The sequence below is a fragment of the Rattus norvegicus genome, chromosome 9, assembly GCF_036323735.1.
Source record: "Rattus norvegicus strain BN/NHsdMcwi chromosome 9, GRCr8, whole genome shotgun sequence".
Taxonomy (NCBI): domain Eukaryota; kingdom Metazoa; phylum Chordata; class Mammalia; order Rodentia; family Muridae; genus Rattus; species Rattus norvegicus.
Window position 1 is genome coordinate 107,351,383 of NC_086027.1, and position 17,551 is coordinate 107,368,933.

General features: G+C 38.1%; 1 long non-coding RNA gene across 1 annotated transcript in view; it reads right to left on the reverse strand.

The window, feature by feature from the left end:
* Positions 1–14,862: 14,862 nt before the first annotated feature.
* The window catches only part of LOC134480306 (uncharacterized), a 29,413-nt gene continuing 26,724 nt past the window's right edge, over positions 14,863–17,551 (reverse strand). Inside the window, exons 2-4 of the long non-coding RNA XR_010054671.1 lie at positions 16,428–16,533; positions 15,289–15,551; positions 14,863–14,967 (exon numbers count right to left, since the gene is read on the reverse strand). This is a non-coding gene — a long non-coding RNA (uncharacterized LOC134480306). The remainder of the gene's footprint in view (positions 14,968–15,288; positions 15,552–16,427; positions 16,534–17,551) is intronic.

The following is a 17,551-nucleotide window of genomic DNA, read 5'->3' on the forward strand; positions in this document are numbered from 1 at the left end:
CCCATCCTCCCCCCATTGCCACCCTCCCCCCAACAGTCTAGTTCACTGGGGGTTCAGTCTTAGCAGGACCCAGGGCTTCCCCTTACACTGATGATCTTACTAGGATATTCAATGCTACCTATGAGGTCAGAGTCCAGGGTCAGTCCATGTATAGTCTTTAGGTAGTGGCTTAGTCCCTGGAAGCTCTGGTTGCTTGGCATTGTTGTACATATGGGGTCTCGAGCCCCTTCAAGCTCTTCCAGTTCTTTCTCTGATTCCTTCAATGGGGGTCCTATTCTCAGTTCAGTGGTTTGCTGCTGGCATTCGTCTCTGTATTTGCTGTATTCTGGCTGTGTCTCTCAGGAGCGATCTACATCCGGCTCCTGTCGGCCTGCACTTCTTTGCTTCATCCATCTTGTCTAATTGGGTGGCTGTATTGTATGGGCCACATGTGGGGCAGGCTCTGAATGGGTGTTCCTTCAGTCTCTATTTTAATCTTTGCCTCTCTATTCCCTGCCAAAGGTATTCTTGTTCCCCTTTTAAAGAAGGAGTGAAGCATTCACATTTTGATCATCCGTCTTGAGTTTCATTTGTTCTAGGCATCCATCTAGGGTAATTCAAGCATTTGGGCTAATAGCCACTTATCAATGAGTGCATACCATGTGTGTTTCTCTGTGATTGGGTTACCTCACTCAGGATGATATTTTCCAGATCCAACCATTTGCCTACGAATTTAATAAAGTCATTGTTTTTGATAGCTGAGTAATATTCCATTGTGTAGTTGTACCACATTTTCTGTATCCATTCCTCTGTTGAAGGGCATCTGGGTTCTTTCCAGCTTCTGCCTATTATAAATAAGGCTGCTATGAACATAGTGGAGCACGTGTCTTTTTTATATGTTGGGGCATCTTTTGGGTATATGCCCAAGAGAGGTATAACTGGATCCTCAGGCAGTTCAATGTCCAATTTCTTATGTCTACCCTTGGTCTCCTTTCTTTCCGTTTTGTTTCAATTCCAATTCGTTTTAATTTATTTTTAGTTTCATAATATTATATTTTATTATTTTCCCTTTGAAACTTGTTTGCTTTCTACTGAAAGAAAGAAAAAGGATCCAGAGGAGACAGGGCAGCTAGAAGGTGCAGAGGGAAGGGAGACAACAATCAGGGCATAGTATGTGATGAAAAAATCCACTTTCAATAAAGAGTTAAAAATAAGTAAATAAATAAAATAACCACCAAACAACTTTCATTCTCGTATTTATTTTCAGGGGGGCTAGAAGGAAATTACAGCCCATTATGTCATGGGCATTGTGTTATGGTCAGTTTATACCTTCTTTATGTTGGTAAAATCTATTATATTTGTGTTTAATTTCTTGAAAAAAAAGAGAGTAGTGTTTTGAAGTGAGGATTTTGGTTTCCTTAAAAACACATTTCTGTTATGTGAATATGTTTTTGTTTTTCTCTTAAGTGTGAAATATGGGGCTGCTTGTGTTTGTCCACAGCCATTAACTATGATTGTCTCATGGTCTAGGCAAGGCTTGATTTTTGACAACTGCAGATTAATTCCGGGGACTCTGGAGGAAAAAAATGCCAAAGCCCAAAGAGGAATGAGGATTGGTGGTGGTGGGAGGTATGAAGAAGAAGGAGGAGGATGAAGAGGAAGAGGAGGAGGAAGAGGAGGGGGAGGAGGAAGAGGAGGAGGAGGAGAAGGAAGAGGAGGGGGTGAGGAAGAGGAGGGGAGGAGGAGGGGTAGGAGGGAGAGGAGGAGGTGGGGGAGGAAGAGGAGGAGAGGAGGCGGTGGGGAAGGAGGAGAAGGAGGAGGTGGGGAAGGAGGAGGTGGGGAAGGAGGAGGAGGAGGAAGTGGGAGAGGAGGAGGAGGAAGTGAAGGAGGAGCAGGCATCTGCTGCTCCTCCCAGCTGCTCCTGTTGCAGTTATTGCAGTTTGTCAATTACTTGTAAACAGAGGGAGTGAAAAGATGAGTAGGAGTTGGAGATAGCCTGTGAAGATTGGCCCATGAAACATGATGGCCCCCATCAGTAGGAAGAGGTCTGTGTTGTTGGCCCAAATAGGTCTATGTCCCATTTTCCCTCTAACATTCATTCCCTCCTACCTACTGTTGAGGGGTTGGAATGGGTCAGTGTAAAATAAATGTTGGAAGGGAAGTAGAAATATAAGAACCCAAGAAAATTGACAACAGAAAATAGTATCAACACCTTTTGTTTGTTGATCATGTTTTTGAAAAGAAATACTTTTTTAAAATATTGGGTTTAAAGTTGGATTGATTTTTTTCTAGATGCTGATTTTATCACAACATCATTTCCTTGTATTCAACATGCCTGTAAAATTTGAATACATATGTGAAATAATTACAGTGTTTGAATATCAATACAATATACAGTATGACTATCTGGATGATATACCAGACTTAAAATATGAAAAAAAAGAAGAAAGAATGTGTGGAAGGAGAAAAGGCAAAAGTGATCTTAAAAGCAAGTACAAAAACAAAAAGAAATAGATGAGAAGGAGGGAAGGGGGGAGAAATAAAGAGAAGGCAGTAGAGAAATGTGAGGGAGGAGAAAGAGATGGATAAGGCCCAAAGGTCAGAACAAAATGGGGAGAGCAAGAGATGAAGGTGCCTAGTTTAAAATAAAGCTTCCTGGGGGCAAAGCTCTGTCTCCTGAGTAAACAGAGCAAAAATGTAGATCATGAATGCATTTTTTCCTAGTAAATATTGGTCTGCACCATCACATAGAGCTTGGATAAATTTCATTTTCCCTCAATGGTGCAGCTAAACAATATGGGACAATAGAAGATCCATAAAATCACTGGTGATGAGGCTAGAAAAACGGGTCAGAGGTTAGAGCACCACTTTCTCATCCACAGGACCAAGTTTTAATTCCTAACACCTAGATAGTGGCTCAGAGCTATATGTAATATCTCCATTTCTGGGCACCCAGCACACATATATGTAGGCAAAATACCTGTAAACATAAAAGAAAAACAATAAATAATAACTAAAGAGAATAAACAATGGTAGACAGTCACATTTTCTAGCACCTATCCAGTTTTTACATAAACATCAGACTTGATGAAGGTAGTGCAGGGTAGGTTCACAAAACTTTTATTTCAAAAGTAACTGTTGGATATAAGCGATGTTCAAGTGCTCCTTTCACACTGTATTTTGACTCTGATTATTTTCCCTCTTTTCGAGTCTCTGGTTTAACATCCATCTATAACTTAAGAGTTACAATCCACAGACAATATATTTTCAAAATTCTAAACTCATGTTTAAAAGCCTTTGCAAATAATGTTCTTATACTGAGCAAGCGTCCGATTTCACATTTCAAATCACACAGCTTCTGAAAGTCCAACACAAAGTCTCATGCTTTCCTGGAAAAATCTGAGGAGGAGGGCAACTCTATAGGAAGACCAGCAGTCTCAACTAGCCTGGACCCCCAGGATCTCTCAGACACTGAGCCATTAGCCAGGCAGCATATACCAGCTGGTATGAGGTCCCCAACATATATACAGCAGAGGACGGATGCATTTGGAGTTGGTTAGAAAAGATGCATCTAAGCCATGCAAGACTTGGGGCACCAAAAATGGGAGGTCTGGTAGAGTAGGAGTGTGGTGGGAACATCCTCTTAGAGACAGGGAATGGGGGGGAGGAGGTGTAGGGTGTGGAACAGTTGGAGGGAGGACCGGGATGGGTATAAAATCTGGACTGTAAAATAAGATTAAAATAATAAATAAAAAAAGAAAACAAAAAAAATCTCATGCTTTCTATTTCAGCCAAAATAATATATGATGCAGATTATTGACTACCAGAAGAATAACTCACAGGCAACCCAGAAATCATTGCCTCCATCTACTGCAGTTTATAATATGACGAGGCCATTTTTCTCTTGAGTAGATCCTGATCATGACAGAACAAGGTCTATTTTTGGAAGCTATTTTGGATCTCCTCTCTATAATGATTGGCTCTCGAACTTCCTTATGATATGAGCAAATATTTCCTTTAAAAAAATGTGTCATAGTATGACTACCTTCTGACTACATGGTAACTGCTTTCTTTAACAAGACTAACGGTCAAGTGAAAGGGTGCCTGTATAAAAGGCAGATGCTGTGCAGAGTTTCTTATATAAGGCAGTTGTCTTATGTTTAATGGTTTATCACTTGAATCCAGAAAATATATTGTAGCAGTCATGTTTAAGGTGTTCTTTTTTTTGTAACTATGAAGAAATAAAGGAACAATGCCTTAGAAGATTTAATAGTTCCTTCCACCAGCATCAGTTGTCTTTGTTCTTTGTCTAACAGATGTGAGTCCCTCATTAGGCGTTAGCATGTCTACTACTGTTGTAAGTTGTCTAGGCTTGTGTAGGCAGCCATGTTATTGAGATAGAATGGACAAAGTTTCCCTGTCAGTTTTAGATGATACAATCTTGAAGAAAATGTATTGGCCCTGCTTATGTTACAATCTTTTGATCACCTCTGCCACCATTTTTTCTCAGCCTTAGTTACAAGAGATGTTTTTGAAGATGTATCCCTTGGGTTAGGCTCCCCATGATCCATTGATCTCTGCTTTAAGATAAGTTGGTCTTTCATGTAATTGTGGGAATTTAAATAGCAATGGTCCCTTATAAACTCATATTTAAATGTTTAGTCTCCAGGTAGTGGGGATTTTTAATAGGATTAGAAGGATTAGGATATATTGCCTTTTTAGAAGTGAGTCAGTGGGAATGGGTTTTGAGGATTTAAGAGCCCATGACAGGCACAGTCTGTCTGACAGTCTGTCTATCTCTGTCTCTGTCTCTGTCTCTGTCTCTTTTTCTGTTTCTCTCTCTCTCTCTCTCTCTCTCTCTCTCTCTCTCTCTCTCTCTCCCTCTCCCTCTCCCTCTCCCTCTCCTTCTACTTCCTCCCCTAACCCCTCTCTGCTTACATATCAGCTCTCAACTTCTTCACCCACATCAAATCTGCCATCACACTCTCTGCCATGAAGATAAGGTACTTAGCATTGGAAACTGTAATTAAATGCCTTTCTTTATTAGAGTTGTAGTGGTCATGGTGTTTTTCACAACATGTTATTTATTTACAGCAATAGAATAGTGACTAAGGCAAAACTTTGTACCAAGTGCAGGGTATCCCTGTGACAGTCATGAGTGTGATGCTTGTTAGAGGAATATGGAAGACCAGAACTTTGGACTAGGAAAACATTTGAACAACTTAAACAGGACTTAACAGACCATTCTATCAGGAGGATGAAAGACCCTGATGAGTTTATTTGAACCCGGTTTAAGAAGTTTCAGAAGGGAATAATATCAGTAAGTGGCCCAGAATTCATTCTTGTGATATTTTATCAAAAAATATGGAATACACCCATGCCCTAAAATCTGCCTGAGACTAAACTGAAGAGTTTTAGATTAATGGCTTTCAAGATAACTTAATAATATTGACTCTGTCATGTGATTATTATTAATCACCTTTATGCAGATCTCTATTGAAAAGGAGCAAGCTGAGCAGGAAAATACAAAATGTCGCAAGTTTTAGGAGAAAAGAGCACCAGGGTTCTAATAAGTCTTATGTCCACTTGACACACAAACTAGAGTTATCTGAAATGAAGAGAACTCAACTGAGGAAATGCCTCCATTAGATCCATTGTAAGGCATTTTCTTATTTAGTGATTGATGTAGGAGGGCCCAGTCTATTGTGGATGATTCCATTCCAGTGTTGATGTCTTGTATTCTAAAACAAAACCAGGCTGAGCAAGTCAGCACAGGCAAAGCCAATAATCACCAGACCTCCATTATACCTGTCGGCTCATGCCTCTGGCTTCCTGCCTTGCTTGAACTCTTGGCCTGATTTCCTCTCTCTCTCTCTCTCTCTCTCTCTCTCTCTCTCTCTCTCTCTCTCTCTCTGCCTATGGATCATGAAGTAGCTGTCAACTATGTCCTTAGCAACCAGTCTATTGCCATGCTCACAGCCATAATATTAGACTACATTTCTGAAAGCATAAGCAAGCCAAAAATTAAATAATTTCCCTTTTAAGAGTTACTATTGTCATAGAATTTTTTCACAGCAACAGATCAATGACAAATACAGTAAATGTCTGTTTCTGAGAAAGAGAAGTTTATAGAATGAGGAGAGTTATAATTGCTATGAGTATAAGGATAAATTTTAGAAGATAGTGAAGAATAATGCTGGACTAGTAAAATGAAGGTTGTAGACTCCTCTCTAAGACTTATACCCTCATTAGCCTCACCAATTTGGCTTAGCATGTATGTACTTAACTATATGGTAACAATAATAATCAAAAAGTTCATCAATTTGAGAGGGAGTAAGAGAGCTATATGAGAGACATTTGTGGGAGGACTAGGAAAGGGAGCAGGATATAATTATATTTTAACTTCAAAACTTATATTTCAAAGTAGAGACCATGTGCTAATAAAAGTAGGCATACAGCATTGTGATTTGATTTCCTGAGTAATTGATTCAAGAGTGTAACACAGCACCAAACCATCAAGAAGTCATTGACATGGAGCCTTTGACTTCAATTATCATTTAGTCTTTGTAAAAGACTCTGAGTTCAGTTTAACAAAGATGGGATTGATATTAAGAAAAAAGAAAGGTGTTTTTTGTTTTTCCAGTAAAAAAAACAGGAAGAAATAAAGAGACTGAGACAAGTAGACCGAGACTGAGACTGTGTGTGTGTGTGTGTGTGTGTGTGTGTGTGTGTGTGTGTATGACTATATTTATCAATATCACCAAAATGATCTCTATTGAGAATAGCACAGGTTAAACAGGACATTGAGGATTATGGGTATGTAGTTCACCTATGACCATAAAGGAGGTCATTTCAGAATTAGCCTTTATATAATACATGATATGATTTTTCTCCAACATAATAGAGCCCAGGATTATTCCCAGACACCAGAAGATAGGTAGAAGCATCAGTTTCATTAATGGAAGTCAAAATCAAATAAGTAGTCCAAGCAGATTGCTCTCTAGTGAGTTACGGAGTTGATTAGCAACACAGGTTACATCCCCAATCAAAGTACTTGGGCAGACCAAAAGGATGACGATTGACATCTAGACTCGAAAAGGTAAAGGACAAATGGGTTAAGTAAATACTGGAATCATGTCTTAAGTTCCCAGGCTTGTAATACTTCCACTTCCAACTCCATTATTGAACAGCACCAGAGGAAAAAGGATAATGAAGCACCATACAATCTATGCGGTAGAGTTTCCCCAGTTGTACTACATTACAGGGCAGAAAAACTTTCACACATTTGACAACAATTATAAAGAGACTGAGTCTAAATAGCTACTAATTAACTTTGACCCTCAGTTGGCCATGAAGATTCATAGATACTTGGGCATGGCAAGAGATAAATGTAGCACTAGCTAAAATCTAACTCAGATTACTCCTACCTACTTAGGAGTTTACATATGAACTACTAACTCGCAAGCATTTTACTTGATACATAGAATGTCGTGTTCTTAGATTGTAAGGTAAGATCCAAACAGTTGGGAAGACCATTTGGAGTCAGTTAAAATACTGTCCCATTACTGAACATTATCATTATCAGGGAACATCTTCAGTTCTCAGGGAAGGCAACGTTATTTCATGTCTATTTAATTCAGAATGTTCATGTTCTCATTGTAAGGAAAAGAATATACATCTAAAATTTTCCCTCAGTGATATGTTAATTCTTTAACCTGCTGTAACTGCTCATGCAAAACTTCCAGTGGATTCCACAGATGATTTCAAAGATTTATCATGCCTGTGACACCATGCTGTGACAAAATGCCGATATTAGTAGCAATCTCAACGAGACAGACCTATGGCATACCATGGGAGAGAACGCATAAAAGGGCCCATAACCTATTACTTCAGTGATGTTTTCAGGGCTTGCTGCTCAGGATGAGCCCAGAAACTCTCCTACGGTAAAGAAAATGGATTCATGTTGCATTTTTATTAGAAATACTGAAGCCTATGACATAGCAAAGCCTAGGTGGGAATTGAAGGCAATACTCCTACACCTTGCAACACTACACGGACCCTTATGCTAAATGGCATGGTTGGTGATAACAGAATGACGATCGGAGAAGGAGAGCATGCCTCTCACTCACGCATTTAATACTATAGTTCACACCGTTAACAGTTAGCACACCAGGAGCCTATAATTAAAGCTACTTACCGTCTGTGTTTCCTCCTAAAGAAGTGAGACTTGGGGCATGAGTGGAATGTGTAATCCTGATGGAGATGTTCACAAGCAGAACCCCGTGACCTGGGATAGACACATATGTGTTCTGCTCACTCTCTGCGGTGCCAGTGGGAGTCTGACATAGCTGATGTCCTCCTCTCGTGATACTCATGTTCACCCATGCCTGAGAACGACCTGTTGAGCATGACGTACTAGGAAAGGCAATTAGCACAGGACTCCTTTCACAGAAGGCGATGGTGTGAGGGCGATGACTATACAACTAACCACAGATGTCTTAAAGCTACACCACGTTTCTCAGGTGTTGGAAATTTTTCTTTGTTTTTTCACTGTGGTGTTGTACACATCACGCTCTGATGTGTCTCTGGCCTACTGAAGTCCCCACTTTTTCTTTATTATTGTTGTGTTTTAGGAAGTAATATATTTGCAACCTGCTTCTCAGAGGACGTACAATGACATTTTATTGGATTAAATATACAAGTAAATAGAGTTCAATGTAATCTTTCATAGTGTGCATACAGAATATGCTTTTCAAATCTAAGCTCATTTTATCTTCCTTATCTATTTCCATTTCCAGCATCCATAATCACTATTGTTTACGAATTTCAGCACCTTTTAGCTTCTACGTATGAAAGACAACTTGTAGTATTTGTTTTTCTGTTCTTGGTTTTTCTGGTCCATTAACAAATGTGTCTTAAGTTGCATTCATTTCCCTAAGAAAGAAAGATAATACTATTTAATTGATTGCTATTACTGAATAGTATTTTTATTTTGTGAATGTTCTTATGTATTTGTCTATTAATAAAAGCCTATTTCAGTTATTGTGAATTTGCTTCAATGAAGATATCCACAAGGAATATTTATTTAATTTCTTTGGATAAATACTAAAGAAAGAAACCATGTAATAAATCTCTTATTAATTATTTCATGCCCTTCTTTAGAGTTCTCAACAATTTTATTCTTATTTAACTATTATTTGAAGCAAATGGAAGCTCCTTTTTGTCCATTTGATTTATTTTTTTGTTCACTGCTGATAACAGCTATTCTAAATGTCAAGGGTCATGTTAGTACTTCTCTGATGGTTTGTAATGTAGAGCAGCATTTTATATATTGGTGGCCACTTGTATTTGATGATGAATCATTTATTTCAAAATTGGTTACTTGATATTTGTTTTAGTCTTTGTGAATTTCTTGTACAATATGAGTCTTTTATCAGATGAATAGGGGGCAAATATGCTCTACTTTCTGTAGATCTTGTCATGTTATTGATGGCTTCCTTTGCTCTGAAGTTTCTCCTTAGTTTCTGAAATCCCACTAGTCTTTGCTTTGGTTGCTTGTTCTTTTGGGGTTATATCCAAAATAATAATTTTCTGTTTTTATGTCTTGAAGTAATTCTGTTTTCCCCTTATAATTTCACAAAACTATGAACTTTAAAGTAGCAATATTGCTCCATGGTCTATGGGTAGATTTAACTTTTTGCGCACCTCACATCATGATGGAAAGGCTTTATCGCTGAAGCTACCACTTGCTTATGTCGTCACACATGGAGAGACGAAGCTGGTGCACAGAGGTGTTACCACTACTGATTAGTTCTCATGGCGCTGAAAGGTAACCTACATGCTAGAAGAAATATAACCACCTAGCTGTAAACTCTGATATCTACAACAAAAATTCTGGATAATTATCCAGTGTCTTTTTATTATTATAATTCTTTCCCCTCTGACTTAAGAGTTATTTGTATACTATATAAACTGATTAAATAATACCACCCATGGAAATTAATGTTGCAATTTTGCTTAGCCCAAATCAAAAGGACAGAATCAGAATAACAATGGGAACGTCTGGCATATAATAGGCTGTCGCATAAGTCAGGCAGCCTACTTTTCTGAAAAAAAAATATTATTTTCTTAAATTATATACATTTAAAACATATAAAATGGAATGTCTGCTCTTCAATGTAATTTGCAAACAGTGCATATGAATGTTGTTATTTGGACCAAAAATCTGGTGAATTTAGTCAAAATTAGCTACATCCATGGAGTCAAAAATCTGCATTTATTTAAAGCTTTCCAAGTACAGGTAAGGTTCTCATACCATGTTTGGTTAATCCTGAAGCATATCTATGAATTTGGCACCCTAAGAATCTGTTGCTTAATGCCATCATAGCTATGTGTACAACTGTACACATAATTTTATACAACTGTAAAATTACCTATAATGGTATCTCACAGAAACTATTTCCCTCATTAAGCACTGTACACCTGATGTATATATTACATGTATATTTATTAATTATGTATAAGAATTGTGTACATGAATAAATATATGGTCAGTCACATATATATACTCAGCATTTTAAAAATGTTATAAAAATTTTTGAAATATAAAATATTAGAATTTGAACAAAACTTCAAAGTAAAATTTTAAATTGTGACATATTGAGTATTTGTATATTTACCTTTAATATTTTGCTTCATTTCAGTATAAAACTAGTAAAAATTAGCATTTAAAAACTTGGAAAATACAAATTGAAATACTGATTTTCTTTTCAAAAATTATGTCTATATTAAGCATTAATTATATGTTTTTCTAATCATGTTTTTCATAGTTTAAAATATTTAAAATATTCTTTGTCCTGAGATAATATATGTCATGGTATTAACTGAAATTAAAATTTTTCTTTGGTTAGTTCATCCTTTACAGACAAACAACCATAAATTTGAATCCAATGTTTGCCATAAGTAGTGATATTCTTGACAGTCTATTCAGCTTTGATGATCAGTGTCTTTCAGAAATCATAACAGAAAGTATATTAAAATTATCATAGGAATTTAGTGACTCCACACCATTGTTGTGGTTAATGCACTTATGTACCCAAGAGAAAAAAATAATTAAGCTTTGTGATCCAGAAATTATTAGAACATGTCTCTGAAGGAATCGGTCACAAACTTCATTGGTTATTAGTGTAATCTACCAGTTATGGTGAGTGTCCTTGAGTTATGTCCAGACGTAATCATAAGTGGCAAGAAGGAGGACTCAGGTCACCTACTTTGGAAGCAACAGGAACTGAGTTCAGACAAAAATGCCACAGTCCACTGGCTACCTAGAGCAGAACAAAGGAAGCCCCACTGGGCATGCTCCAAAGAAAGTTCACAGGCTGCTTGCCCTGGTCATAGGTCTGCTTCCTGTCTATCTCTTATCCTTACCCACCATCAAAATATGATAAACTTAATAGAAATAATTTATATTGCACAATTTCCTGTAATTTCATAACCCTTTTGAATGTCCTAATTTATATGAATATGATTGATTTCTTTAATAAATCTGATATATAAAACTTGTGCATCTCAGACTTCTAGGGGAAAATGATGATCCTTTAATAGTACGGCATGTGTAAGCTCAGTTTATAGGAACCAAATGTTAAGGTTTGGTCAGAAATGTGGAGAAAAATACTGAGGATTGCAATGTTTTCAGCCTATGTTTTTGTATTCCCATACAGACATCTTGCAAGAGATTGAAAAGTACAGTAACAGAATTACCTTAATAATTCTCACCAAATCTCTAGTTTCTGAGGAAAAATCTTGGTAGGAATACTCCAGCTCTCTGTGATAGCATCAGCAGAATGTCACAAAGGAAACACACAACCCAGCAGAGTGAACAAAAGATAAAATAAGAAGGGTCTGAATGAGAAGGCCTGGAGTTGGAAAGAATGATCTGGAGTGTGGAAATAGGCAGATGGTACAGGATGTTTCCTTCTGGTTTGGAGCTTGAACCATGGTCTTAGTATAAATATAAAGATACATTGTAATTGTGCAGAAAAAAAATTAGTCTGTAGGTTCTGGTTTAGAAGACATGCAAGACCAAGTTTTGTTGAAGAAAATAACAAAAAGTTAGGACTGTAACTAATTTTGTATCTACCACAATATTGTTTAAGGCATTTGTTAGTAAATTGCCCATGAATACATGGTGCTTTAACTGTTTGTGTATGCTCATTTAAAGCAGCCTATTGGCTTCTCTGTTATTTAACGAACTGTATAAAACCAGGTGTTCATTTTCATATGTTGGAATGAAAGTTATAATGTTTTAAAATTTATGCTTTTTAAATAAGTAAGCTTAATAAAAAATATGGTTAAATATGTCTTTCTTGGCAAAGAATCCCCCCTCTTTCGATTTTAAATATGTAACAGACGAACATCAGAAAACTAAAATTACAGTGAACATTCAATAAGGTGTCTTATTTATTTGTTCCTGGACTCTCCACTATTATTGAGTCTAGGTAGAACAAAGGGTTAAATTGGAAGATATTAAAGAAGTGATCCAGAGAATTGAGAAATGCCACAAAAGAGAGATTTCTAAAATGTGAACAGGTATGTGCTTCTTTATATAATTTGAGGAGGAAATAAAGAATTCATAATAGCACAGAAATACAGAGATGGATGTTACCAACCAAAGGACATTCTTAAGAATTCATTTTGTGCCTAATGGGAGTGAATCTTTTTGTATTTTGTGGAAAAGCATCCACATGTGAATCACACAACGGAGCTGAGGATATAAAGAGAATTCCTGCAACATAGCTGCATCTGCAGGGAATGATTGAATGATTAGAATGGCCCTAGTGTGGAGAGGTCAGAATGTTACATTTTTAAGAACTAATTCCCTTATCTCTGGCTACATTAGTCCTCTAAACAGCCATTGCTGCACAAGACTGTGTCTGAGTGAAGATCTTATGACTAGACTTTTGAAATCTATTTACAAGGAGGCTGCTACCTTTCACCAACCCAAGAGCTAAGAAAGAAATCTGAGGCATGTGAGGCCTAGGAGGAGAGCCATCTTGCAGGAACTGCCTCTGATGGTCCCAAGTCTTTCTTTGTCCTCTTCTCCTGCAAACTTCAGCTGCTGCCAAACTAGAACAGGGAATTTGAGTTCATCTAACTTTGTTCTCATGCTCACTCCAACTTATCTCTAGAATAAGGTATGTTTCATTCACTTCTAGGGGAGAGTTGTGGTTCTTCATAGACAAAGAGATGAATAACTCAGAAAATTTTCTCACATTGCGTGCACAAGACATGTGCATGCATGGCCACTTCACTTACACATGTGAAATTACACCTACTCACACGAATGTGCACACAAACAACACACAAAGCACCACAGGCATGACTTTTTACTTTCTCCTGTTTCTGTAACTCATGAAACATAAAGAATGTAACTGAACATGTATCTAAAATATCTGCTTAATTTTTCATGGAGACTGTGCTTCTAGGAAGGAAACTTCAAACTTTTATAAAAGATAAAAACTCTTTATCTAGGAGGAAGAAGGGGAAAATAGGCTATGTTACTAGGATAGTAATTAGCTAAAGGATTTCATCATTTTGAGATGTAGTTTGATATTGTTGGGCTTTGCACAGCCATAATAGCTACCTGTCTAATCTACAAAATGGTCCTTATCAGTTCTAACAGTAAAGTTGGCACCTGATTGCCTTCAGAAAATCATTATTTCTTTTTTCAAAACTGGTTGATAATGTAGTTTTCTTCTTTGAATTGGGAAAATACATTTTAATGTGTGGATTTGCTGAATACTATAAGTGTTAAATGAAGATAAAATTCTTAACATTTTGCCTGACAGCAGACATTTTAGAAGCAGACAAGTAAAAAAATTCATATTCTTTATTATACTACCCATGAATACTAAAAGCAACATTCTGCAATTATAGACGATAACAAAATACTGAAGCACATATTTAAGCTTCCTCATACGATGGCATAGATGTTACAATAAGCAATCCATGGAGAAGATCAGTTGCCCAATCATTCAATTAAAAGCAGCTCTATCTAATATTGGCAGGAAGATGGACACCGAGCAGGTCCATACCTAAGATTCCGAGAGAATGGCCCAGAGTTCAGGTCAGTCAAATGTCTTACAAAGAAAAAGTCTCAAAATTACCTTGTCCAATTGGAGCCAAGCATGCATCCAGACACCCTTCCTTCCTGTGTATTCCTGCCTATGTGTGCTCAAGCACACCCAGTACTGTTGGGTCAACCAAACTTGCTTAAAGAAGTGGAAATGCGGCTTGTTCCGTAAACAGTAGCCTCCAGCATCTCAGGATGTATCTGTCCTTAGGCAAGGGGGTCTTACAGGTTAACTTTAGGTCTTAGAATGTATTCCGCTAAGCATTAATACTACCGTCAAAAAAGTAGAAACTTAGAATTATTATTTTGAGTATCTCCTTCAAGCTGACTAGGTCCACAGTGAATGGCGGGTGGCATGTATTCATCTATTCAGACGCCACAATTCTCTCTGAAATCCTGTAATCTGTTCCATCCCCTTTGCTGCCACATGCCACCCATTCCCTTTCAAATTTGCCATTTCTCACTTCCTGATCCCTGTGGTTCCCAATTCCTCCTGCGGATTGTTGAGTCTGCTGTTAAGTGTTCCTTATACCTCTGGCTTGAGGAAGTTTCTCGATATTTCCTGTCCTCATGCCTTACCCTCTTCTTCCTCTTCCTCTTCCTCTTCCTCTTCCTCTTCCTCCTCCTCCTCCTCCTCTTCCTCCTCCTCCTCCTCCTCCTCCTCCTCCTCCTCCTCCTCCTCCTCCTCCTCCTCCTCCTCCTCCTCTTCTTCTTCTTCTTCTTCTTCTTCTTCTTCTTCTTCTTCTTCTTCTTCTTCTTCTTCTTCTTCTTCATTGTTGTTTTCTTCCTTTTTCCTTTAGCCAGACATCATTTTCTAATCAGTTAAATGGGTTTACATCTTCAAACATAACGTTACCCTGAAAAACAGGATTTAATTCTTCAAACGATTGTTTTTAATTTGGTTTCTTGTTTTGAACCAAATTATAATCTTATATTGAAAAGACAAGACAAACCCCATTTGTCTCCTTATAAGTACCCTATTTGTCTTTATTTTGAGCACCAGGCCTGATTTCCAAAAAGGACTTAAGGCACCAGCTTCAGTAATTGACCATAAGTCCCAGAAATTAAGTCGCAGGACATCAGTTTTAGGAACAGACCATAAAACCCAGAACAATATCAGAAAACTCTCTCCCAAAGAATAGCGTGGGAACCACCACAAAATTGAAGAAATCTCTTACCTGAGAGTGGGCCATCTGTGCTGTGCAGACATCACATCACATGAATGTTCACCACTGATCACCTGTGACCCCCTGTACTGGCCGGTTTTGTGTGTCAACTTGATACAAGCTGGAGTTATCACAGAAAAAGGAGCCTCAGTTGTAGAAATGCCTTCATGAAAACCAGCTGTAAGGCGTTTTCTCAATTAGTGATCAAGGGGAGAGGACGCAGCCCATTGTGGATAGTGCTGTCCCTGGGCTCTTGGGTTCTATATGAAAGCAAGCTAAGCAAGACAGGAGAAGCAAGCCAGTAAGTAACATCCCTCCATGGCCTATACATCAGCTCCTGACCTGCTTGAGTTCCAGTCCTGACTTCCTTTGGTGATGAACAGCCATGTGGAAGTATAAGCAGAATAAACTCTTTCCTCCCCAACTTGTTTCTTGGTCATGATGTTTGTGCAGGAATAAGAACCCTGACTAAGACACCCTCTAACACCCACCAATGAGATTTTAGATTACCTAATCCTTCTAGAGAAATTTCCCCAGTTCCCATAAGAAGGCCTGCATGCTTTTGTCTAGGGTCACCATTGTGGAGGATGGTTGACACCCGCCCCCCCATGCTGGATATTTCAGCAAAATACATGCTCTTTGGTTTTGCATACGGTCTGAGTCTGGAGTTTTCCTTCGGCAACTTTCAGACCCTTACAGTGTCCATGTGGTATAATTAAACATTATAGGAAACATGAGAAGATGCCAGACTGTGTCTCTTTCTGCTGAGGACGGTGGATGAAGTAGACCACTAGCAGCTAAGGTGGAACTTGTTCTTTCTAGGTTAAAAAAGAATACATTTCGTAGAGCTAATGATAGTCATTAGAGGATGGCGGCCATTCTTTGTTCCTCTAGTCTAAGAACTCTGCATAGCAACAGCATCATCATCTACACAGGTCAGAGGGCTCAGAGTTAATTCACTTTTACAGTCACATCCCTAAGAAGCAAACACAACTCTTCTAAGTAGCAGCAGTATTTTTTTTTTCCTGACTGACAGACATCCTCTGTACAGAGTTTCAAACACTTGGGCAAAAAGCACAATCTATGCCTCATTACCATTTAAATAGGCTGATCAATGAGAATTAGCATGAAATTTGAATTACAACACCTACCTTCTGTTTCCTAGAAACTTTGGTCTTCTAGCATCTTAAGTATTTGCTGTATTTTCCACTGAGAAATCTTTCCTTTTCAAATCAAGAAGCAGTATTTTCTCAACTTCTGTACAATATAAAAAGAACCATTGGTCTCTACTACTTTGAACACTTCATCCACATCCGGCTTATTATCTTAGCATGCTAAATTTGAAGAGCCATCAAGACACTACATTTAAACTATAATTTTAAGATATTAATTACATAAATAATTGACATCATTAGTAACATAGGAGTCAAAGATAATGATTGCTACTCATAACTGCAAGATATATGGAGTTATATTTCCATATCACATGGATGAATAAAAAATCACATAGCTATTGATGAAGCCACTGTGGAAATAAAGGAAGATGGTAGGCATATCCAAAGGGCAGATTTGTTCTTTACTTTCCTTACATCAGATCAACTGAAGGGCCTGTGGCTATGGGGATGGCATGGAGTGTTGGATCTCTGTGGAGGGATCCCTAAAGTCTTACCATGCGACAGTTCTCATGTGGGAAGTGTATTCAGGATAGAGGGTTGAATGAGGGGCATACAGAGGAGGTGGAAGAAAAATAAGGAATGGGGGAGGAGGAGTGGGACCATTTTTCAGCACATGAACAGGAGGACACACCATCACAGAGGAGATAGTGGGACTATATCACCTCTCAGCAGTTAGTGACGATGTGCCCTGCTATCACCAGGCCCATTGGGCTGGACACAGAAGTGCCCGATAGTTAACAAGGAGTACCTCTGAAGGCCCATTCCCCTCCAGTGTAGAAGTGGTAGAGTGAGGATATTAAGAGGCAGGGTTTGTAGGTATCCTTATCAAAAGTTTGAAGTGTTATCAGTCCAGTCGACTGTCCTGTCCAGAGCATTTCAGTCCACCGCAGGCTTTCCAGTAATTTATCTTTCAACAAATACCAAGGACATTTCACCTAAAGCTATTTGCCCTTTTGCCTATTTCATGAATCCAAAAATTATTTGATTGATCCAAGAGAGTTGTCCGTGTTTCATAAATCTATACACATGTAGCTCTACTATAAGTACTTCACATTCATAGGTATGTTGATTTGACCTAACTTATAAAAGGCATCTTTTCC